The following is a 26,182-nucleotide window of genomic DNA, read 5'->3' as shown; positions in this document are numbered from 1 at the left end:
GTGACAGCGTACCTGACAGCCGAAGATCGTCGTGGCGTTAGCGGTGAAGTCTGTTGCGCAGAGGAAGCACCTTCCGATGTCGACATGGGTCACGATGTGCCTGCGCTGTGTATGTTGCACATGGCGGAGATGGCGACGTGTTGCTATAGTCCAAATTGCCACCAACAGACGCATCGCTACAAACAATTATGAGCATGAAGTGTGAGAAACACATCGTACGCAAAACGCATAATCTCCTCACCTGACGTCCTCTTCATCAGCAGCAACGTGTGGGCTTGTTGTCCACGCAGATTTGTCAGCACTTGAGCTCTTCGATGGTGCGCACTTACGCTTATCTTTTACTTTGGTCTTGCCAGGCGCATTTGCCGGTCATTTCTTCTTCGCCTCCTTCCTCGGTGTTGTGATCTCTGCCGCTGTCACCATGTCAAACTCAGCTTCGTCATTTCCTTGGTCTTCTCCCGTTTCCACGTAATCTTCGTCTCCGCTGTCACTCCCATCCTCATCAGCAGAAGCAGCATCGGCAGCAAGCTTTTCTGCATACAGTGCTGCGACTGACCCCTTCCCTTTCAATCGCGGCGCTCTTGCCAGCAAATTGTAATACCCCACTAGTGCGCCCTTCTTCTGGTACGTAGCTGGAGCAGGAGGCTTGCGTGAAATCACTGTCATCCTAGGCCGCCTTTCTGTCTGCTGATGTAGAAGCTGAAACAAGCGGTTCATCCGCAACTTCGTCGCCAAAATCAGCATCGCGGTCACGCGTACCGTCGACATACGCACGGTGCTCTTCAAGCAGGCGGGCGCGTTCTGCGCCTTCCTTCCCCTCGAGAAGACGCAGGAACGCCTCCGCTTCAGCGCGCGTGACACGGCGGGGAGGCATCTTGGTCCCGCGTTTCGTTTTGGAGAATGAATGGATGGCTCAGAGGCTTACTGTCTTTACGACAGCGTATCTCCAAGGAATTTTCTCTTTACAGTTAGGACCCCAAGCCCTGTACATTGGGGTATAAACGGACTAAACGCCCATTCTATGACGATCCTCACATGCTTTATTATCAAACATGTGGAAAATGTCACATGCTTCCTTATCAAGCCTTAGTGACGGGGGGGGGGGGGTTAACTCTCCGGGTACTCCGTACCTCTGTGTGTTTCACACCATGTAACCCCGTTACACCAAAGGTCAGTCTGCGGACTATCGACTCAGGTAACAATCGCGCAATACGTGTGTGACCATTTAAAAAAGTGTGCAACGGAAATATTTTTTTTTTAATTTAGAGAAATCAGCGAGTTGCTCAGCAAAAGTCAAAAAAGGGGAGAAATCAAAGCGCCCACGGTGGCAACGTTATTGATACTGCTGCGCTTTCTGCTACCGCTGACGGGCTTGTTCATATTTGCCAGTTCTGGAATCGTAGACGAGCTACATTCAATAAACCGCCAGCGCTATGTGTTAATCGCTCGACTACCGGAAAAGGAATATCGAAATACTAACAATGAAGACAAAACTAGTTCTGAGTGGAGAAGTAGGAATGCTGAGATATGGTCTGAAATTCTACGGGTACCGTGTGAGTTAAGTGGGTGCAATTACGATAACGACTCTGAAGATGAGGCCACAGGACGGCTTCCTCATGGAATACAATTGCTAGACTTGGTGAATGCTGGTGCCGCAAAAACACATGCCAAAAAAGAAAAAAAATGCAAGTAGTGATACATACCTTTTGGTATCTTATCCCTGAAGATTGGTAGGCCATCGTCACTATCCCAGGGAACCATGAGCGTAAGAAAATATTTTGCCAATGCAAGTGACGGCGTTCCATCTTTTTTAATTTTGGTGGTGGAGCCCCACCAAGTATTGGTGTGCGAAATTTCGCGCATATTTACCCTAGATGTGACGGCCTCAGTGGGTGTAGCGGGTCGAAATCCAACCCAAGTCGTCTAAGTCTCCCCTAGCCGTTTGAGAATTATCTGGTCGCTCACGACGTATTAAGATATCCACGAATTCTAGTGCGGAATAGTCAGCAAAGTGGGACCCACGATAACGATACGATTCGGCGGGGGAAACGGCAACTACGTGATCGTTAACCTTGCACCAGCACTTTTGAAGATTCCACTTGTTTCATTATGTGCCGACGTTACTGGATTTTCCAGCTCATTTTTCACGAAGCTATCCAAGAGGCGCTCATTAACAGATATCGTTAAATGGATTTTAGGCTTTTGATCGCGACGGTCGTTGTTAATCTGGCGTTCTCCGCAAATACCACCGTCACTTTCAGGTGCCGATCTCGAATTATCAAAATCGTTCTCATCGCTTTCTTCGTTGTCACTTGAATCTGTACCACTTACATCATTCTCACCTTGCAGATACGCGACAAGGGCGTGTGGATAAATATGCAAAAAATGTTTCACTCGTTGCAATTGATCTTCGACCAGCAAGCGAGCATGTCATCAATGAGTGGGGCCATTCTGTTTCGCCAGTAAAGGCGTTTACAATTCTACTTGTAAGATGTTTCGCATGCCGCTGTTGAGTTCCTTGATCCTCAGCTTGTCTTGGATACGTTTCGATATCTTCCAATGCAGTAATCATGACTGTGGTAGCCGACTTCAGCCCACATTTTTCCTTCGTCATGTGTGCTTGTTGATACTCTTCTACCATGTCTGCCGACGATTTACCGTTCATAATCGACGAGTTGGTGTGTGACGACTGGTGAGAGCACGGCCCCGAGGAACAGCGACGTAGGAAGAGTCGCGTGGTAAAGAACGAAGCGGAGGAGGGCGACGAGAGTTCAGCGATAGAGACTCGAAGGTAAAGCGCAGGAGGCTACTGATATGCCTCGAAGAAGGTAAAGTGGAAATTGAAATTGAAATGGTTAGTCGTTTGTCGGCAACGACGAAGTGCTTGTTAGCGTAGCATCCTATGTAAGTATATGCATTTCACCATACTCTAATCTTGAAGTAGCGTAGCGTAGTAGTGAACCGCGGTTCATTTGAACCGGGTCCGAATCTCGCTAGTGCATTTAAATGAAAAATAATGACTGTCGTTGAAGTTCCATGCTTGGCAATACTCGTCCAAACATGGTGATTGCCTTTCGGTCAGGCGTGTGTCTGCCTGGCCGCTCATTGGCAACTTAAGAAGACAGCTAGCAGTCAGCAAAGACAAGTACGGAGACAATTGAAGAAAGTAGGCCGCATTGGTACCAACGTCATGGCCATCGCTGGCTGTGACGTTGGTGCATCGTTACATTCCCCCGGACTTGACTTCTCGTTGACGCTTGTTGAAGTCGATAAAGAGGACCTTTCAATGCGACACATGACGGATGTCTTTTTCGCGATCCCAGGTTGCTTCGTGATCCGGCAATCCGTGCCATTTCACAAGCCATTCAGGCTTGACAGTGAATCGACGCTTGCGAAAAGCTTCTCGATGATGTGCATCGTTGCACCAGTGTCGTTGTCAATAATCAGCCTCGAGGCCGTTGGGATAGGACGAGTCTTAAAACGCGACGGGTTCTCAACGTAATGCGTCAACACGTTCACGTTGAACGTGGAGCTCAGCCGACGCATGCTTTGCGGAAGATTCAACTTGGCCACATTCGGGTTGATCATTTTGACAATCTCGAATCGTTCAATCTTGCGAGCAGCGAGCTTAGCTCGTTTCCCATCAATGCCTTGAGTCACATAGGCGGATGAAATGCGGCGAGTATCCAGCATGACTAAGTCTCCTCCCTTGAACATGATCGGTGATCGCTTTTTGTCATAGTACTTCTTCTGACGTTCTTGGGCTTGAAGAAGCTGCTTCTTTGCCAAATCAATGATCTCTCGACGTTTGGCTCGGAACGGTTTCGCATATTCAACGATTCCACGATGAATTTGAGTTCATGGTACTGGGAATACTCAAAGCATTCAACGGATTCCGTTCTTTGCGTCGTATCAAATTCAAAGGGCGACATACCGGTACGCGCTGACGAGAGTAACATGAGCATATTCGAATCGTTCTGAGATTATTCGACCAATTACGTCCATGATACGATATCATGCAGCGTAGAGCGTCTTCCAGAACCAGATTCTGACAGTCGGTTTGTCCATCGGCTTGGGCACGATAGGAAGTTGTCATGTGCAGACGAATTCCCTTTAGCTTAGCTAAGGATGACCAGAACTTGGAGACGAACTTGGAATCTCGATCGCTGATGACGATCGATGGTAAACCGTCATGGCGAGCAACGCAATCAAAGAATTGATACGCAGTCTTCTGTGCATCATCAGTCTGGTTGCAAGCACGATACTTCGGCCGCTTGGACAACTTGTCGATAATACTCTAGAATGCATCAAAACCATTGGAATCAGGTAATTTAGTGATAAAGTCCATAGAGACGACAGGTTAGCATTCCTCACGAATTGGAATGGGAATCATCTTGCCATTGTTGCGAGCATTGCTGTGTTTTCAGCGGGTGCAAGTTTCACAACTTTGCACATAATCGCGAACGGCTTGGTCCAAGATGGGCCAACGGTACCATTGCAAAACGCGAGGGTACGTTCGATGAGCTCCAGGATGAGCAGCGATATTGGAGCCATGGGGGCAAGAGATGATGGAAGTTCGAAGATGATTGTCCCGAGTTGACGGAACACACAAACGCATCATCGTCTGAGTCTTGTGAAAACGTAAACCATTTCGTTTGTCAAATGGTTGTTCCGGATGCTTAAAACGATCTCCGTAGTCTTGCCAATTCCGATATTCAGCATCGAATTCTCTGCTAACCGAATCAGACCAACCTAGCGAGCTCCAATTTTGAGCTTGTTGGGTCACATTAGTGGCCACAACAATATGGTCAGCTGCAGCGACGGTATGCGGAGTTTCCACTGGTACATGTCGGTAAGCTTGATCCAAAATCGGAATAGAACGCGTGAAGTAACCAGCAGCAACATGCTCCCCACGAAATTGAGGGCGAGAGGGTGGTCGAACCAAATATTGGTTAAGAATGCGGTAATCGGTATCAACGCGTCAATTCGTCAGGTTTCGAGCTGCACGGGCATGGCAGCGCGTGGTACACTGATGAAACGAAACCCAATTGATCACATGCTCCAAAGATTGACGCGACAATCCTTCGGCAACCTCATGGAGGTGTGGTGTAGTGATTTCTCCGTAGTTGCGGATTATCACCCGCCGACAAAGCCGTGACACCGCCCAAGATGTTCAAGCGACGAACCCTCGGTCAGGCGATATACGGAGACGCCAAGGTGCCAGGGACTCGACGGCGTCACCTCCGAACGCTCAACAAGTATCGGATACGGCCATCTGTCACTGAATCCAGGCTGTCCCTAGTATTAATAATGGACTGGCCGGATTCGCATTCAGCGGACCATCTACGGTACGAACCCTCAGTGGCGGTTGGGATGAGTTCGCGGAAGACTCAGCGACCTTTGGAAGACACGTTCACCGTCTGGGACAAGGCGCGGACCGTTAAAGATGCTCATGCGACGGTGCAGACGACGCTTGGCATGCAAGAAGATCCATAACGGATCATTGTTCACTTGATATTTGTATACTGGATTAGGACTTCTTATTAGGAATAGACCCGAAAGGGTAAGCATAAATACAGAACAGAATTTCCACTCAAGCACACAGAGCGACGTCCGGCTTCAAGGTAAGCGTCAGGTCAAGCTTGTTTGAGTGTGTTATGCCTGTCGGTGAACTCGAAGCTCTGTAGCGAGGGTTCATCCGGCAAGGCCAAGAGACTTTGTGTATTGGCCGATTATTATCGGGAGGTTTTACGTGACGGCTTATTGTTGCCTATTTGCACGACTGGGATTGCTTGAATTGCTTCCCTTTATTCTTCCTACCGAGTGTTGAACACTCGGTGATCTCGTAAAAGGCTTACCTGTGCCTGGTACTCTTCCGCTGTTGGGACCACGAGGATTAATAACGCCTGCTAGCTTTGCTCGTGCTAGTAGCGTGTTCTTATTTTTACTGGTTGGCCTATATAAGTAGTTTACAAGGTCCAGTTTGTCCCGGTGCAAGGGCAGAACTGGGGTCTTCAGGTCCGCCCGAACGATCGTTTACTATCCTAGTAGACGTATTGTTGTGGGAACGTCCTAACTACATTTGTAGCTAGAGTTCACGTGGGATTTCCAACACCACAACTGGTGCCGCGACCCGGGAACATATTGTGACCATTGTGAACTGTTTGTATGGCCTTCCAGTTTAAGAGCTACCAAGATAAGCAGAACAAGAAAAAGACAAGAAACATGGCGAAAGGACTACCGACGGTACCAGTTACGCCTGCCAAGTCTGGCGGGACTCGCAACGAGAGTTCAAGCCCGGCTGCGCGCTTTGCAGCCGCCACCGATCTTTCAGCGAGCTTCGACGACGAAGCGGACATCGGTCCTGACGCCCACGAGTATGAAGATTACGAAGACAAGACGCCGGCTCCAGAGCCAGGCGCAGCGACGCCGGAGACGGCCACGCTATCATCGGGGCTGAGCGGGGCAACCAGGTTCCTTTCGAGGAACCTCGCCGAAGAGCTCGATGATGTTGCGGGACCGGAACGTGCCTACGAAGATTATGACGATGGGACCGAGGGTTCTAAACCTTCGGTGGCGAGTGTAAAGCATTCAGCATTGCTGAAGGCACCTCGCCCACCTATCAACGGTGATACACCAGCCGCCAAGCGCGTTTTCGACCGCGTACAAGCGCTGATGCAGAATGATGAGTGGATGCAGCTGTTCAAGCCCATCCCCAAGAAAAAAGCCGACTGGCCTGCGCTTGCGCAGGAACTTCAATACCCAGTCAGCTCGGTTTCGACTAGCCAAGTTGCCGAGGGTTCAGTTTCGCTACTGTTGTCGCTGGGCTTCGAGAACGAGACGTACCCATCGACGATGTCGCTCCAAGATTGGAGTCCACATGAAGCCGGAGCTTCTCTCCAGAAATGGAAGAAGAAGCTTCGGAAGGCGTTTGGCGCTGTTGGCATTAACGCTGGAAAGCAGCCGGTGAGTCGACCGATGATTCAAGATGAAGATGCGTCCACGATTCCACTGCCGCCGACACCCCAACGACTCGTTCGTACTCCTCCGACCAAGCGTGGAGCGGAGCGTGGTGCCTTTGGCACTACCGAAGCTTCACCGTACTTTCAAGACTCGCACATGGTCACGCCACGTTCGAAGAGCCGTATGCGACGTATTTACGCAAGTAACGAGGGTTCGCTCGGTCACCGAGGCGGTGCGCAAGCTCCCAAAGGTGGTGCCAGACGTCGTCAAGTCGACAGCGATGGTTCGTCCAGTGACGATGACATTTTGGTGCGTACATTCGACGAGGAAGATCCTCAAATCGAGTTGATGCGTCAGATGAATGAGCTAGCGACGCTGAACGGCGTGGACCCAACACCGCGGATTGAAATGGCTTCGCACCGACCGCTGGATCGCATCACGCCGTTCTTAGACTCTCGCAACAAGAGCGAGAACTGTATGCAGTGGCTCCGTGGGTTCGTCTATGAAATGACTGGTACCCACACAGATGGGCAACATGCGACGATGACAAGCTAGCGGAGAGTCTCTACTACGCTCGAGTCGCCGACATTCACGAGCTCGAAGAGATCTTCGAAGATGTTCTCAAGGGCAAGGAGAGGATGGCCAAGCCTGACAGTGAGTACCGATACTCCAAGAGTCGTGACGCGCGACGTGACGATGGATACGCCCGCAACAATCCGCGTGATGACCGCTGCCGCGATGACAACCGCAACAAACCAAGAGTGACGCTCGTTGAAGCCACGATGGACGACCTACTAGCTGAATTAGAAGGTCGTGAAGCTGCTCGAGGGGGCACCGAGTATTCAAACGAAGATCCGAACGCTTACGACAATGTCCAAGACGAGTACAACGACTTTCAGCCCGATAATACGGATGGTGATTTCTCATTGGATGAAAATGACCGATACCTCGCCGCGGCTAACAAAAATGAGCGCTGTGCAGCCGCCGAAGGCACCTACGCACGTTCAGCCAACCGTCAGTCGTGTGAGAACACGCCTGATCGCGAGTATGGCTTCAATCAAGATCGCCGAGGTGGTGACCGTGGGTTCAATCAGGACCAACGCGGTCGACGTGACTTTAACCGACGCCCACAGTACGGACCATGCGCGGTGTGCGGTGGCATGAGTCACTCCGCCCACTACTGTAACAAGCGATGCAAGTTCTGCAAACAACTCCACGGTGCTAGACAGTGCGAACTTTTCCGCAACTTCCAAGACCTTGCCAAATTCGTGCGTACTAAGGGCACGAAGGAGAAACTCCCGCCAGAGCTCAAGGCCGTCGTTCAAGAACGTCATTTAAACTAGGCAGCCCGCCAACTACAACTGGGTTGGTCCCTATCGGGCTCCCACAGTTAACTGAGCCTTCAATGGAAGCAGAGTGTATCTTTGCTTTCATGGGGCAGAGTGAATGGCCTGATAAATACGTAACAAGTGTGAACGCGACGGGAAATGAAAAGGAGAGGAGTAGAATCCTCGGTGGAGGTGTTGGAGAGAGAGTGGAGTGTGCTGATGCTAATGAGGGCACCAGCGAGGGTTCGTTCGGCTTGGTTTCGAGTGCAGCGCGAGACGAGCCCAAGGGTCACTCCAAGATGATGAAGTTGAACCCTGGCGAGAGACAGGGGTGGTGGTCGGCCAAGAAATTCGACCGACGGATCAGAATGAGAGCTCTGGTGCAAGGCGCTGTGAGCGACCAGCGAACGAGGATCCTCCTCGACACAGGAGCGAACGTTAGTGTGATCACTGACGCCTTTGCTAAGAAGCTGCGACTCCGAGATGTACCTGATCACGGACGCCGCATTGACATTCAAGGAATTAACGAAGGCAAGGTGTCTACGACGCGACGAGCGTGCGTCAAGATTACGCTTGGATGGGAGATGGTGTACGAGTTCGAGATGTGGGTAATGGCGCATAGTGCAGGCGTCGACGTGGTACTCGGGGCCGACTTTATGATCTCAGCTGGGATCCGGTTGGACCTGTTTCACGGCGCGGCGCAATTACCGCACGAAGTTCAAATCCCACTGATCAAGACCAAGAACATGATCGACAGCGAAGAATACGGCTCCCATGTTAACGCCGGGCCACCCGAGCGTTTGGACGTTCAAGCGCACGAGTGGCGAGAATATCGACTAGCGAAGCGCCACGTCGGTCTGGAGGAACACGTACTGTGGGTTCGTCGAACGAACAAGCTAATCCCGTCAGTAACGAGGTTTCGACGCGGACGGCCTCAGAGCATTCGATTGACCAACGTGTCTGATCGAACTGTGTACCTACCAGCACACGATTCGATCGCGATGTGGATTCCAGATGGGGATTTGCCACGAGGTGACGGCTATGTGCGTCTGGAGTCCAAGAAGTACCAAGACTGGCAAGTGTTGGCCTACGAAGGTTGCAGAGACCGCGAGCTCTTTCAGAGTGAATGTGAAATCTACGAACAATGGCTTGCAACTCAGCCTTCGGCAGTTGATCGACCAGACTACCCAGAACCCGGTGGGGTGCTAGCACGACCTCTAGAAGACTCGCTAGTGGATTCTAGTGATCGTCTGACATGTGCAGAGCGCTGGGCACTGATCCTGGAAGAACGTGAACGAGTGGAAGCCTGTCTGGCGTCTGGGGTGACAGCCGGGGATTCGGCCGACGGTCAGCCTTCCGCAGAACCTTTGGACACGTACACGACCACCCATGGCGGAAGCAATAACGCGAACGAAGCCTCGGTAGTGCGTACAAACGAACTACTGAGGCCGGTAAACGTGGTACATACGCCAACGAGTGTTAGTGTCCAGTCAGGGGTGACCACGGAAGCGACGAGCAACAGCACTGGATTAAATGGAGTCACCCGTTTTGACGAAGCTGTCCCGGCCTTGTGTGTCACCAAATCTGCGAACGAGACATCGGTGGTTGATCCAGAGGATGCAGGCATCGCGCAGAAGGTGCTGAGTACGACACCGAGTATTCATTGCAAGATTGGTGCGAATTCCGAAATGTCAAGACAGCGGCAGAACGAGGAGCTGAACAAAAGTCAACAACCCAATATGTCGGCGGCCCACGCATTCAATATTGCGAACGACGACTCGCCAGATGGCCCAGAGATGGGAAACCAGGATGGGAAGGAGATGGACCAAGTACCGACTGTTGAAATCAAAGCGGATGCCAATGTTGAGTTAAGGGAAGAATCCGTAGCGGCGTTGGACGGAACATACATCTCGGTTGCTCGAGTGTTAACGACCAAAGGAAACGAAGCAACGGAGGGTACGAGAAATGACTTCTACGAACACCCGGTTAACAACATTGGCTTGGAGAACTACGCGAAGAAGCTGGCATTCCTGCCGGATCTGACCGAAGAGATCAACACGACAGTTGACTACACTGCGCCTAATGTTGCTGATCCTGAGCTGTCGACTGAACGCCGAGAGCGTCTGGTAGCGACGCTAAAGAACCACGAGCACATTCTAATTGCTAGTGGTAACGCACTGCCGCCGCCAGCCTACGGCGCGGTATGCGATATCGACACACAGGGGCACGCCCCAATCAAACAGCGTGCCCGGCGCGTGCCGCTACGATTTCATGGAAAGCTGTACGAGCTGCTGCGCGCTCTGTTGCGTGCAGGACTGATCGTCTTTTCAGATAGTCCATGGGCATCGCCTATCGTGATTGTGATGAAAAAGAACGGGCTTGACATCCGGCTCTGCATTGATTACAAGATGGTGAATGCTATCACCGCGATCATTGAGTATGCAATGCCGCTAGTCGACGACCTGTTAACAGATCTCGAGCGCTACCTATGGTTCTGCTCGCTGGATGCAGCAAGCGGCTTCTGGGCGGTCATGATGACCTTACGAGCGCGTAAAGTGTCGGCGTTCGTCTGCGCACTCGGACATTTCAAGTGGTTACGCATGCCCTTCGGTTTAAAGAACGCGCCGATGATCTACCAGCGTATGATTGACAACCCACTCTGGGGGTTCGTTCAACCTAAAGGAGGTTGGTTTGAATACTCGGAGAGGATGCGTTTAGCTGGAGAACAGGCCAAGGAGCGTCGTGGACCAAGCGCCGAGGGTTCGTTTCAAACGAAGTTCGCGGCAGACCGCGAAGCATCGGTAAAGACCGCACCTGTACTACAACTCGTCAACAGCCCCGTCGCTGACATGTTTTCGAACGGGGAACCAGACGAATCATCGATGGTACCTGTATTTGGTCGACGGTCGTTTGTGGATGACATTTGCTTCGGTGGCGAGGATTTCGACAGCTGCCTGGCGACGCTGGACCGATTGCAGGCAAGATTCGCACAGTGTCGGATCAGCATTAGCTTCACCAAGAGCATCTTCTGCCAACCCAAGGTGGACTTTCTGTCGCATAAAATTTCGCCAGAAGGTATCAGAGCTGACCCCAAGAAGCTTGCGGCCATCACCGAGCTTTCGTTTCCAACGAGTAAGAAGGGCATGCAGTCGTTTCTTGGAGCGGTTAATTACTACAGCCGCTTCATTCAAGACTTTGCGGTCTACGGTGCGGCGCTGTACCAGCTCAAGGATGAGGACTTTGCCGTTGGAGGTGGCCTTTCTGTGGCACGTCGTTCCTTCGAAAAATTGAAGACGATTGTTTCACATTCACCCATCCTCAGGCACTTCGATCGGTCAAAAGATGTTCACGTCATGCTCTTTGCGAATGAATGGGCATTGAGCACTACGCTAATGCAAGAACATGAAGGCAAGTTACACCCCGTACAGTTCCTCGGTCGGGTGCTTAAGGAAGCCGAGATGAACTACCATCCTGCTGAGAAGGAAGTTTTGGCGTTACTTCTGCTGTTGAAGATCTGTTACGTCCAGCTGGCAGGAAAGATGCTACATGTCTATACACGAGTCTCGACGTTAGAGTGGGTGCATAAGTCGAAGTCTCTCTTCGGACGCGCGGTCCAGTTCGCAGTGCTGCTATCGCAGTGGCACCTGAAGGTGCGGCGCGTGAAGGAGAAGGATGTCGCCTTCGCACAGCTTCTCCAGTCAAGCATCACGAGCTTCGTCGACCTGGAAGACTCGCTCGCGCTCGTGGCACCTCCACACAAGGGTTCCCCGACTTTTCGAATGGACCCCGCGTTGCTGTACGCCAAGCTTTCCCGTAATTACAGCGGATTCGTCATGTCTTTTGATGGATCAGCGAAGACAGAGAAGTACGGTGGCTACGGGAGTTGTTCATGGGTGCTGTGGAGCCTTCCTGCGTGGAAGGTAGTGATTGCTGCAAACGCTTACCTCTCGGCTACAACGGTGAATGAGGCAGAGTATACAGGTATGATAAACGGTGTCAAGGCTGCTATTGCGCACGGTGCCGAGGATTTAGTCATCGTTGGTGACTCAAGGCTCGCGATTCAACAATCGCTAGGGGTGATCGCATGCAGGAAGGAAACTTTGCTAGCGCTCCTGAATACTCACAAGGAGCTTGCGGCCAAGCTTCGATCAGTTAAATATCCTCATGTTGTACGAGAATACAACGCTGCCGCGGATTCATTAGCCACTGAAGCGCTGGAATCGAAGGTCAGTCGTGTGATCTTGGCTGAAACTCGCAAGTCGGAATTGGCATCGCTGAATCGCATCCAGGAAATGATCTACGAACCGGATGAAGACTCGGTAGATGTTTCGTCACGTGGAACAGAGCGTCAAGTACATGTACTGTCAGGCAGCGAATCTTCAAAGTGGAAAACTTTCGAAAATTTCGTGGTTGATTACAGCTCACCAAAGTGCGATTTTGGTAATATGGCTGCGATGACTAGGCGACAGACGAAAGCCAAGAAACGCGTCAGGTTTGCAGATGAACACTCGGAGGATGTCTCAAAAGCTCAAGAACAGGATGAAGAACGACGAGAAGTGTCCAATGAGGACTCAAACGGTGAGGATTTGCTAAGACATCCTCCCAAGACTGTGCCAGCGGCAATTCCCGATGCGGAAGATGTTGACCCGGTCGCAATACAGCGTGAGCGACGCAGACGGATAATGGTGGCACAGGACGAGGAGCAGAAGTGGTTTAACATCAAGAAGGTGCTTCAGGGCCAAGCACAAGAGCTGAGTTACAAAGAAGCTCCAAATGCCTGGAAATACGCTGACCGGTTCGTGTTATCAGAAGACGGCGTGCTTCACTATCTTGGACTGAATCGTCGGTACGACCACGGTTGGCAAGAGGAGACCAAGCTTCGGCTTGTGGTACCGACAACGATGATTCAAGAGGTCTTGGAGAACTGTCACGACTCGCTGGAAGGAGGACATCAAGGTGTGGTGAGAACGTTCCATCGCGTTAAGTCCGATTATTATTGGATCGGCTTGTACGCTGACGTGGAGAAGCATGTGAAGTCATGTCCAGATTGCAGCTCGAGTAAAAGCCGTCCGCAGCTTCGTGGATACTCACCTGGCAACGTACTAGCCGAACGACCTTTCCAGATCGTCTCGATGGATTTTGTGATCCCACTACCGAAATCTCGCAGGGGCAACACGGCGTTGCTCCTATTTCAGTGCTCGTTTACGGGATTCGTTATTGCCAAGGCTATGTCAGATACAACTGCACTGAGTGTTGCCCAAGTGCTCGAAGAATGTGTGTACCGACGATTCGGAGCCCCATCATTAATAAGGCACGACCGCGACCCACGCTTCATGAGCGAGGTTTTTCAAGCGCTCGCAGAAATGATGCAGTCAAGATCACGAGCAACGTTGAGCTATCGGCCACAGGCTAATTGACAACAGGAACGCTCGGTGAAGTCAGTGATGGGCTCCGTACGAGTGTACGCGGAAAACCCTCTACAGCAAGATTGGGACGAAATCGCGGAGAAGCTGGTATTTGCTATTAATACTTCTCAGGGAACTACGAGGAAGTAAACACCGTTCTTACCTCGTTCACGGTTGGGATGCTCAGTCGACGTTGAGGGCAATGTCGTCACCACTCATCCGAGTACTCGGCAAGCAGTCTGACGCACTGGCGTGGCGGCGTGAGATCAATCGACAACATGAGGTCGCCCTCACTATGGCCAAAGATTATCAGGCTGTAGAAAAGGAGCGAAGGGCTAAAAAGCATAATGATGCCCTGTGTCGACTGGAAAAAGCCGTTGTTCCTCAACCAAGTGGAAATGAACACTCGGTGGACCCTCCAGAAGCTTCGGAAGAGATAGAAGATCCTGCAAGAGCCCCACCGAGATCTCTTTTTGAGATTGGGAGCCGGGCGGGGTTGTACATGGAACGCGTCAAACCGGGCTTGACGAAGAAATTAGCTCACCGATGGCATGGACCTTTTCGGATCAAGCGCAAGGTGGAAGAGTTTGCGTACGAGCTGGAACTGCCTGACCGAAGTGGGTATCGCTTTTACCCAGTAGTGCATGTGTCAAGACTCAAGGCTGTCAACGAATTCAACAGTCGACCGAACACTCGGTTGGTACTTGACGCGACTAATGAAGCAAGACTCGACTTCGATGAGGAACTACTGCCTGAAGACAGCTGGGAACCAGATCAAGTTGCCGGTGAATATGAAGTCGAGGCCATCCTCGACGACAGAACACCCCTGTCGACGAGCACGGAGCGTGCTGTACGCGAGTTCAAAGTCAAGTGGGTTGGCTATGAAGATAAACTTGGGAACCATCATCCAACTTATCATGTGGAGGTCTGCTGTACGACTATTTGCGAGCCAAGAAGAGCGAGAATCGGCTGCAGATGGCGCAAGTGGCGGACGAAGACTAGCGTGACTGGATCACGTGTGAACTGTCCACAGGGCGATGCAGCCTGTGGTAACAGACGAAAAACGTTACTGCAACAACAAATTGTATATGCATTTGAAGAACAACATGAACATGATTACGCTGTGGAAGTGGATTAAGAATAAGAAAACATGAATGCCGACCGGAGAGCGACCACTGAAAACGAAGTCACGCGGGACACATCAACAGTTAGCTGAGATGCTGAAGAACGTCGTGGAGCGTGCAGCGAGGATTCAAATCGATTCCAAGTGCCTGGCCGCGGTGGCCAAGAGTGTCAACGAAGTCGAGTCACCACTCTCCTTCTCCTCTTCATCAGGAACCTGAGCCTCGGCAGCTGGAGCTGCAGCCGGACCCTGCGAATCCTCGGTACCAGCCTCAACAGGAGCAGCAGCCAGAGCAGGACGTGGAGTACCCGGTGGCGAGTCAAACAACGAACGCCAGGACGGAATAAGTTCGGTTGAATCAAGAGACGGGTCAACGATCACGCTTCGGTACACATTCACGAAACGCGTACAACGAGGATTGAAAAGCTCCGGATTACGCTGGCACGGGAAGCACGTAGTGTTGTACGGGTGCTGATGCGGCGCATTCATCCATCCAGTACGCCATGGCTGACGAGCGTCGAGAGCCGGAACTTCGGAAAGCCAGTCAGAGGTCCGAGGTGCGAACGACAAGTTTTCAATGGGATACCACGGCTTCGACGGCTCCAAAAGCAGTTCGGGACGAATGAACGGCGCGCCAGAAGTACCAGAGGAAACCGAGTCACGACTCCACGCCATGTACTGCTCACGGTACTCGTTACGAAGGCGATCGGCACGACGGTCGCGCTCACTGAAGAGCTTCTTTAACACAGCTCTCAGTTCCTTCAAGCGTTCCTTGTCGTGGTCAACCTTTTTAGCTTCTTCAGCGAGACCTCGTTCAATACCAGCTAACGGAAGCCAGTGGAGACGCTCCCACAATGCGAACCCGAGGTCACCTTGCTTACCGCCGTCACCCCGAAGGTTCGCCCAGATCATCTTGAGACGGGTCTCAATCGGAGCACGCTTGGAGATGGGACACTTGGATTGAAGTCAACAGTGTCGAAGAGACAAGCTTGAAGAGGATAGAGCTGCCGAAGTTGCTGGTACGGGTGATCAGGATGCGAGTAATCAAAGAACGCTTGGAGGCCCTCCAACGTTGTACGCACGGTCACCTCACCAGCTGGTTCGGGAAGCGTTAAGCTCAAGAGTCGCTCGAAACACTTCTTGGCGCCTGCGTCAGTAAACGCCATGTCCACGTACGGGAGAACCCACGGTGGCAAGGTAGACGAAGCCGGCACCGTAGGGCGAGTACCAGACAACACTCGGTGAGGCAACGGATCAACCGACGGTGCACCACCACGACGCGGCACCGAAGTGTAGGTTGCCGTAATCATGCGTCCATCGAGAGTCCAAATAGGCGGACGAGGAGACACTGGAACAGGAGGAGAATATGCTGGTGCCGGAGAACTTGCTGGTGGCGAAGGAGGCGGACCGGCGACGATGATTGGGGAAGTCATCATCGGCGAAGGATTTGGCCGAGGTGGAGTCGGAGGACGAGCTGGACCAAGATTGCTCCAATTTCTCTCGGAATCTTCAATATCTTCGTCATCGAGTGTGCTTGAATGATCGGTAGGTGGCGGAACATCATCGCCACCACTGGGAGCATCAAGAGAATCATCCACCGAAAGTTCGTTGTCATCCACGTCATCTCCACGATCGTCATCAGCATGTCCATCGTCATCAATCTCCAATGAAACGTCGGGCGAAGACACGCTTGGTACGACAGCCGTCGGAACAATCGGAGCCGGCTGCGAAGACACGGAGGCTAGTGGAGCAGCTTCAACAGGGGCAGACCCTGCTGTGGAAACCACTCCCGAGACTTCAACTGCCTTGGACGTCGCGGCAGACGCCGAAGCAGACTTGCCTGGCGGGACAGTTTGGTCCGACTCTTCACCTTCGTCACTTGAGCCAAACATGAGCCGCATTTCCTCGGCCTCGCGCAGAGCTTCTTCAGCAGCACGTATGTCGGCTGGAGAAGGTGAAATCGTGGAAGCCGGAGGCTTGGCCACATCGTGTGGACCTTAAGGCGGCGGCAAAGGCGCGTCAGGAGAATTGGGAACATCGTCGTGATCCCCAGGGGTCACATCTTTACCATAGAAACTGCTACTCTGTAGCAGTTTCTTGAACCGAAGGGACGCTACTTGTATCAGCAGTCCCCATGTCCACGTCACGCTGGTCACCGCTGAGGTCGACCACGGCAGGAGTCAAGGAAGACGCGGGTGTAGGAGGTGGCGACCATGAACTTGGAGAAGACGGTACAGACTTGGACCGAGTCTTCATATGACGACGAGGCGACTTGGCAGGAGAATGAGGACGAGATTTCTTGCGCTTCTTCTGGGCCGCCTTCTTCCACGCCTTCGGACCGAACAGCGATCTACGAGCCGACTTGGGAGTTGAAGTATCGGCAGGTGGCGCATCACCGAGACCGGCAGCTGCCATCGAAGTACTGGCCTTGTCCGTTGGGATTGGAGCCTTGTCTTCGTCAGAGTCTTCCGACTCGTCGTCTGAATCCTCGCCACCTGGTCTAGGACGCTTATGGGACTTCCCATGGGCCACTTGGTGAGCGGCTTTGGCCAAAGCTGCAGGAAGGGCTTGAGGATCGTCCGAAGACGCGGTGGCAGACTGAATGGGCCGCAAAGCGACTAATGTCTCCTGATCCAAGTCCAGCGCGTCCAGGTCCAGCTCACCCGCAGTCAGACCTATCACGAAGGATTCTGAACGACGTTAGTTGCTGAACACACGGTGGAAGGAGCGACATTAAGAGCGTACCTTCAACAGCCAGACGAAGTACCTCGGGATCCATCCCTGCCAGACTCACGTGTGCACGGAGGGTACGATTCGCTTGAAGGAGGCGAGTGTTACGGTCTTGCTGGTTCTCGAGGACCTTGAGCGTGTCGTTATCAACGTACTTGCCCTGGGCAAGATTTACCAGAAGGAGGTGAAGCTTCCGAGTCTGCTCGGTATTCGCTCCAATAGAAGACTTGTACACCTCGCGTTCGCGAGCCAGCTTCTTTTGCAAAGTACCGATGAAAACGTCCCGAGCTTGGACCTCGCAGTGAAGACGATTCAAATCCTCTGCGTGTCGCTCCATAGTGGCTTGAACACTTGCGAGCATGGCGTCGTTCTTGGCGTTCGACTCGCGGAGAATCTTGACGTTGTGATGTAAGGCTTCAATCTCAGCGTTGGCAGCCTTGAGGAACGTCTCCGCGTTCTCACGGGCCATGATGTGGGGCGCCACCGAACGTACGGCGGCAGCAGCCTCGGACTGAGCAAACCGCAACTGACGCTCCAAGTCGGCAACTCGTTCTGGTAATGCCGACAGCGCGTCAGGAACAGGCTGTATCGCAGCGAGGACATCATCGAAACCAACGGCAGTCTCAAGGCGACGCTGAGTATGTATGTCGCCGTGGAGAGGAGGCGCAACGCTGATCTGCACTTAATGACGAGCCATTGCAGTCAAGTACGGGATTATCGAGGTCATCATGTGATCGACCGATGCCTCCGTTCATTCAGCCAGCATGGCGCGCAGCGAATCTTCGGTGAGTGGTGGCGGACCACCAGCTGGAGCAGGAGGAACAGCAGGAGCCATCTCCGCGGGTTCAGCGACGACGGGGAGTGCTGCAGGAGTTACCACAGGGAGTAAAGTGTCCGGGGCAGCGGGCGCCGGAGGGTCGGTTGATGACGCTGCTGTCGGAGGAAGTGCAGCAGACTGAGGGGCGTTCGAACCCTCGGCCTTGCCCTCCTAAGAAACAAGTCGAGTAATGCGAGGTGATGAGTAAGGTACCGATGATTCAGGAGAAGGATGGGCTTACGTACCTCCAGCTGCTCACGTTCGCGAAATCTACGAGGTTTGAGACGCTGAAAAGCGTCCTACACGGCTCGATTCAGACGCTTGGACATACGGTGGCGAGATGGTGAATTGAAGAATAAAGAAATGTCACAACGGGCACCAGTAGCGTGGCTTCCATTGCGACAGGGGCAGTTGTGGTGTAGTGATTTCTCCGTAGTTGCGGATTATCACCCGTCGACAAATACGTGACACCGCCCAAGTTGTTCAAGCGACGAACCCTCGGCCATGTGATGTACGGTGACGCCAAGGTGCGAGAAACTCGACGGCGTCACTGCCGAACTCTCAACGGATACTGGATACATCCCATATGTCACTGAATCCAGGCTGTCCTTATTATTAAAATGGACTGGCCGGATTCCCATTCAACGGACCATCTACGGTACGAACCCTCAGTGGCGGTTGGGATGAGTTCGCGGAAGGCTCAGCGACCCTTGGAAGGCACGTTCACCGTCTGGGACAAGGCGCGGACCGTTAAAGATGCTCATGCGACGGTGCAGACGACGCTTGGCATGCAAGAAGATCCATAACGGATCATTGTTCACTTGATATTTGTATACTGGATTAGGACTTCTTATTAGGAATAGACCCGAAAGGGTAAGCATAAATACAGAACAGAATTTCCACTCAAGCACACAGAGCGACGTCCGATTTCAAGGTAAGCGTCGGGTCAAGCTTGTTTGAGTGTGTTATGCCTGTCGGTGAACTCGAAGCTCTGTAGCGAGATTTCATCCGGCAAGGCCAAGAGACTGTGTATTTTGGTTGATTACTATCGGGCGTTTTTACGTGACGGCTTATTGTTGCCTCTCATAGCTGCCATATTACCAAAATCGTACTCTGGTGAGCTGTAATCAAACCACAAATTTTTCGAAGGTTTTCCACTTTGAAGACTCGCTGCCTGACAGGACATGTACTTGACGCTCTGCTCCACGTGACGAAACATCTACCGAGTCTTCGTCCGGCTCATAGATCATTTCCTGGATACGGTTCAGCAACGCTAGCTCCGACTTGCGAGCTTCGGCCAAGATCACACGACTGACCTTCGATATCAGCGCTTCAGTGGCTAATGAATCCGCGGCAGCGTTGTATTCTCGTACAACATGAAGATATTTCACTGATTGAAGCTTGACCGCGAGTTCCTTGTGAATATTCAGCAGCGCTAGCAGAGTTTCCTTCCTGCATGCGATCATCCCTAGTGATTGTTGAATCGCGAGCCTTAAGTCACCAACGATGACCAAATCCTCGGCACCGTACACAATAGCAGCCTTGACACCGTTTATCATCCCTGTGTACTCCGCCTCATTCATCGTGGTGGCCGAGAGGTAAGCGTTTGCAACGATCACTATCTCGCGCGCAGGTGTGATGTAGTGATTTCTCCGAAGTTGCGGATTATCACCCGTCGACAAAGACGTGACACCGCCCAAGATGTTCAAGCGACGAACCCTCGGCCATGTGATGTACGGTGACGCCAAGGTGCGAGAAACTCGACGGCGTCACTGCCGAACTCTCAACGGATACTGGATACATCCCATATGTCACTGAATCGAGGCTGTCCTTATTATTAATAATGGACTGGCCGGATTCCCATTCAACGGACCATCTACGGTACGAACCCTCGGTGGCGGTTGGGATGAGTTCGCGGAAGACTCAGCGACCCTTGAAAGACACGTTCACAATCTGGGACAGGGCGCGGGCCGTTAACGATACTCATGCGACGGTGCAGACGACGCTTGGCATGCAAGAAGATCCATAACGGATCATTGTTCACTTGATGTTTGTATATTTGATTAGGACTTCTTATTAAGAATAGACCCGAACGGGTAAGCATAAATACAGAACAGAATTTCCACTCAAGCACACAGAGCGACGTCCGGCTTTAAGGTAAGCGTCAGGTCAAGCTTGTTTGAGTGCGTTATGCCTGTCGGTGAACTCGAAGCTCTGTAGCGAGGGTTCATCCGGCAAGGCCAAGAGACTTTGTGTATTGGCCGATTATTATCGGGAGGTTTTACGTGACGGCTTATTGTTGCCTATTTGCACGACTGGGAGTGCTTGAATTGCCTCCCTTTTATTCTTCCAGCCGAGTGTTGAACACTCGGTGATCTCCTAAAAGGCTTACCCGTGCCTGGTACCCTTCCGCGGTTGGGACCACGAGGATTCATAACACCTACTAGCTTTGCTTGTGGTAGTAGCGTGTTCTTATTTTTACTGGTTAGCCTATATAAGTAGTTTACAAGGGCCAGTTTGTCCCGGTGCAAGGGCAGAACTGGGGTCTTCAGGTCCGCCCGAGATCGTTTACTATCCTAGTAGACGTATTGTTGTGGGAACGTCCTAACTACGTTTGTAGCTAGAGTTCACGTGGGAATTCCAGCACCACAATACGCTGGACACTATGAAGAACCACTTTCGTCGCTTCCGCGCGACGCGGAAGAAATACATCAAAGGCGCTGATCGTGAGGGACTTCGTCGCTCCTGGTGTGCCTTCATCCGGCGATGGAACCGGATGTCGCGTGCTGGAGAAAGCTTTGTCGACTGGTTGGCGTATCGCGAGGAGATCCTCGCGAATCATTCGATTGGAGAGCTGCGTGTGAAGGTCTGTGTGGTGAAGTGCTTTCTCAGAAATAAGAGAATGGGCCTGACGCGGGGTCACTATCCCGAATCAGTGACAATTTCAAGTGATTAGAGAGGATTTGGGTGGTCAGGCACGGATGCAAGTTGCCTGTGATGGATTAGCCATGACGAGCAACACCCCGTACAAAATGACGATGGATCTGGTATGAGCGATGTACGAGAAGGCAAGATCCACCAAGACTTATTTCGGATCCACCCTTACCTGGATTCACTTAATTGGATATGGGATATACTATGTACCAGTGGATCGAGTGTGGATCCTATGAAGGAATGGTGGTAGGTGCCATCTGAAGGTGGATCTAGTAACCACGGCTAACAAGAAGTCAAGATCCACCGCGAGGTACCCCGGATCCCATACTTCCGAGTTCGGATCCAAGGAGGTAGGATCCCACATAGAGGGACCTGGATCCAGGGTATAGGGATGATGGATGTGGTGGATCTCGAACTTTCGTGGGACAATGGAGATCACAGACGGTTGCAAGATGATGTTGGATAATTGGAGAGCTCGGATCTACGGCGAGTGTACAATTACAGTGAAGTGGATCCAAGCGACCTGGATCCGGATGAGTGTACCCATAATAGGATGGCCATAATGATTACGTCATGGATCCGGTGGATCTGATGATAATACAGCTGGGATGATGGGTCAAGGGAAGAAGGGACATGCAGCCGAGCCTGGTAAGGGATTTAGCAGGTAAAAGACATAGAAGGTAGAAATCCAGGCAGGTATAGGCTTAAATATCAATACAGACTTCTATTTGGACGATAAAACGCAAGTGCCTTCCTGTCCTCAAGAACCGGAACTACATTGGCCGTACGAGCTCGGAGAAGGTTGGGAATTGCGAACCTAGGGTTGGTAGTGATAACTGGATAATACATTGGCCAGATCCTACAACCTAGTAAGCTTTTCCTATACACGTGCAGATCCAACAGGCTAACCGAATTACTACTTGGTCGGTTACACCCTAGAAGATCTCAACTCTCAAGATCCCGTCACAGGAGGCGGCAAGTACAACGCAAAGGAACTACAAAGGCAAGGGAACACACCCGCAAGGCAGCCCTACGGCCAGATCCACGATCTAGGCCCCGGATCCATAAGCTCGAATATTCGCTTAGGATTCGGAACCATCCACGGACGCAGAGTGAAGATATTCCACTGCTGCTCCACCCCATCCCCACGTCTCGCCAAGACACTCAAGCTTCACCACTTGAGCTCTTCGGAAGTTACCGAGAGAGCAGATCCCGCCCTACCGACGGGTACACAAGGTGAGGAAAGTTCAGCACAACACATATCATCGGGGGACTGTGGTGTAGGGATTTCCAGATTCGACCATACGCCGACCTACTTTAGGTCAAGAATCGGCTCGGTCTGATAACCCAGAGCTTAGGAGCCAAGGATCACGGTAAGTACTCGGCGATCTGTCCGGATATGCTATCCGGACAGCCGCTGAGCTCAACGGTCGCCGGAACTCAGCTGAAGGGTCGGTAGAGATCCGAAACGACTACATTTCATTAGATATTTGTATGAGAAGCATAGGATTAAATAGGGGGAGCCGAAAGGGCTCCCAGAAGATAACAGAGCAGAATTTTCCTAGTCCAAGACACGTGTACACTTTTTCGGTAAGTCCCTGCATAGGCTGGATTATGCCTGCCGTCAATACTCGAGAGGCATAGCTTGTAGGGTATTGACTGGTAGCGCCACGAGATTAGGTCGGTCCGGGTAGGACAAAGTCTCGCTACGCGCGAAAGAAAGTCCCGCATACTCAGCGGGCCGGTACGTCGGATAGCCCGGGTGCCGTAACACTTCTAGCTGAGCTGCCTCTGCGCTCGGTGACCTGTAAAAGCGCTCGCGCGCCGTCGTCCATCCTTTGGTGGAGGGCACAGGGTTGTGAACGAGCTCAGCCGAACCAAACTCGGCGGAGCCTCGGAAGTGATCTGACTTGGTTAGTCGGAACCGGGTGGAAGCGAGCCACTCGTCTGTCCCGGAAGGGCCGGACCGCGAGGGGACCACCCTCTGCGCAGGCCATACAAACCGCCGACCTAACTCGGCGATTCGTTGTGGTTTGTGTAAGGAATCCACATCTGACGATATTTGTGTGTTCTACTACACCACAACTGGTGCCGCGACCCGGGAACAGGAGTGTGTGCTTGTTTTTATAGGTGCCAGCTAACCAAGTTAAGAGGAAGAGAAGAGAAAGAGAAGAGTGAAGATGGTCAAGGGATCAGCAACTCCGAGCGACAGAAGCCCAGCGACGGCTGGAGGATCGCCTCTCGCGGGGTCGGACCCGGCGGATCAACGACTCATCGCCATGACGATGGAGGTGGGACGAACCGTCCAGTTCGACGAGGATGGCCAAGACCAGGAGAGCGAGAACGGAGATGCAAGTGAAGGAGAGTATGAAGAGAAGGCCGAGACCGCTGAGCTCGGAGAAACGAAGACTACCGCCGAGCTACTTGGCGAGGTGGAAGAGTTGACGCTGCAGGTGGGACGCATGGGAGCCCCACGTCCTGTCGAGCGCAAACTTATCGCCGAGCTCGACGAAAGTTGCGGACGATGAAGAAGATGAAGAAGAACATGGCGTTGCTCAAAGGGAAACCGTCGCCCCTATTCCGGAAGCGACGAGGAACGCCGATAACGCCGAGCGCCAATAAAGTGTTGGCTCGACTCGGCGAGGAGATGAGAACGAGATCGGAATGGATGATGATGTTCGCGCCTGTAGCGATGGCGCAGGCGAAGTGGCCGAGGTTGGGTCCCGAGTTAACTCAGCCGGTGCGTGCAGCCAACATCAACCAGTTGGTGGAAGAAACTGTGTTGCTGTTGAAGGCGATGGGCTATCGGTGCAACAGCCGACCAAACAGCCTCATCCTGTCCGACTGGAGTCTGACCCGTGGCGCAGCCGAACTCTGGCAATGGAAGAAGAAGCTGAGAGTGGCGTTTGGATTGGAGAAGGCCCCTGGTGGAACGAAGAAGGTGTACAGCCGAGTAGCCGAGTTCAAACCACTCGGCGAGGACCCGAGCAAGATTCCTTTGCCGAAGACCCCGGAGACGAAGAGACGGGAAGTGTTCCGCGCTACGCAAGGAACTCCGTACTTCGAAGACTCTCACGTGCTGACTCCACTGAAGCTAAACCCGACTCAGCGAGCGCCGAGTCGTGGGCAGCGAAATGTAGGTCGTTACCGTGAATTGTATGACGCTGCAGATGAGGCTGAGGCTTACGAGAAGGATGAAGAAGACGACGACGCCTTCGACGTGAGAGGTAACCGTGAAGAAACCGTGAAGGACTACATCCGAAACTTGAGCTTTGACGCGACTGAAGAGGACTCGACGCAGTACCTCGAAGTCCGAACCCACGCCTCGCTCGACAAAATCGCCGAGTTCGAAGGAAAGCGCTACCGCTCTGACGCGTCGCTCCAGTGGCTCAAGCGTATCATCTACGAGATGAAGAGCACCAGGATGCCCCAATGTGCATGGTGCGAGCCTTTCTCGCTATGCTTGGGACGCCCGGCGAAGAGTTGGTACAGGCAGCTGCCGAAGAAGACTCAGCGACGTTGGAAACTACTCAGCGAGGCGTTCTTGGATTATTATTGCTCACAGTTCGACCAATCCGCCCGCACTCGTTACTACTCGGCGAGACGTAAAGTCAACGAACCGATCTGCGACTTCCTGATCCGACTCAACGGGTATGCTCGGACGGCCAAGATCCAGTACGAGAAGGATGGCGCCGACGCAGCTGACCATGTCGAACACTTATTGCTGCATTGTGGTGATGACGATGTGATGGATTTGATGTACCCCTTGCAGTTGGAAGACATCAGTAAGGTGGAACTGATAATCAATCGTCGGATCCTCGGCGAGAAGCGCAAGAAGCAACGCGACCGACTCGTGATCGCACGAGGCCGAGATGACAAGCGGAAGGATCAGAGCCGCCGAGATGAGAAGCGAAGTCGCAAGGAAGAAAACCGCGACCGCCGAGTCACTGTCGTTGACGCTGACTCCGACGGAGAGGAACTCATCGATCAGAACCCGCCGATTCCGTACAACTCCAAAGACGAATGGGATGATGAGGACCAGTCCGGAGGACACGACTCAGCGGAAGACGACGACTACATTGACGCCGGTGTTTCCAATGATAAAGGAAATACACCGGACCGCCGAGAGAACTCGGCGGGAGACCAGAATGGCTCGAACCGAAGCTGAGGAAACTCAGCGAACCGACCTCCGCGACCGTACAACCATCGAGAACAGTCGAACCGTGGAGATGGATCACGCGACAACACCCAACGAGGACCTTGTGCAGCTTGTGGAAGAATGGGGCACTCGGCTCACTACTGTCGACGACGCTGCAAATTCTGCAGACAAGTCCATGAAGGCGGCCAGTGCGAGCTGTTTCGTCAATATGAGAAGCTGGCTGCGTTCGTGAAGAACTCTGTCGACAAGTCGCAAGTGCCAGAAGACCTGCAAAACCTCTACGCGCCGAGTGATTTAAACTCGGCGGCCCGCCAACACTGACTGGGTTGGAATATGCCGGGCTGCCACAGTCAGCTGAACCTGCAGTTGAGGCGAACTTCTTGTTTGGCTTCGTAGGCGAAGCAGGACGGCCCGAGGGAAGAAGCGGGGATGGCAATTGGATGTGTGAAATCGACGGAATTGAACGTGAGCTCGGTGAGTTAGATGATAACAACCGAGCAATTGCAAGTGTAACTCGGCAGTCAGACCGAGCTGTGCATCGTACCAGGATAATGAAGCTGCTTCCGGGAGAACGGCTGGGATGGTGGTCAGCACAGACGTTTGATCGTCGAGTTAGAATGAGAGCCCTCGTATTGGGTGCAGTGAACGACCGAAGGACCAAGATATTATTGGATACCGGAGCAAATGTCTCGGCGATAAGTGAGTACTTCGCGAGGAAACTGC

The sequence above is a fragment of the Phytophthora infestans genome, genomic scaffold, assembly GCF_000142945.1.
Source record: "Phytophthora infestans T30-4 supercont1.55 genomic scaffold, whole genome shotgun sequence".
NCBI classification, from domain to species: Eukaryota; Oomycota; class Peronosporomycetes; order Peronosporales; family Peronosporaceae; genus Phytophthora; species Phytophthora infestans.
This window is presented reverse-complemented; position numbering follows the sequence as displayed.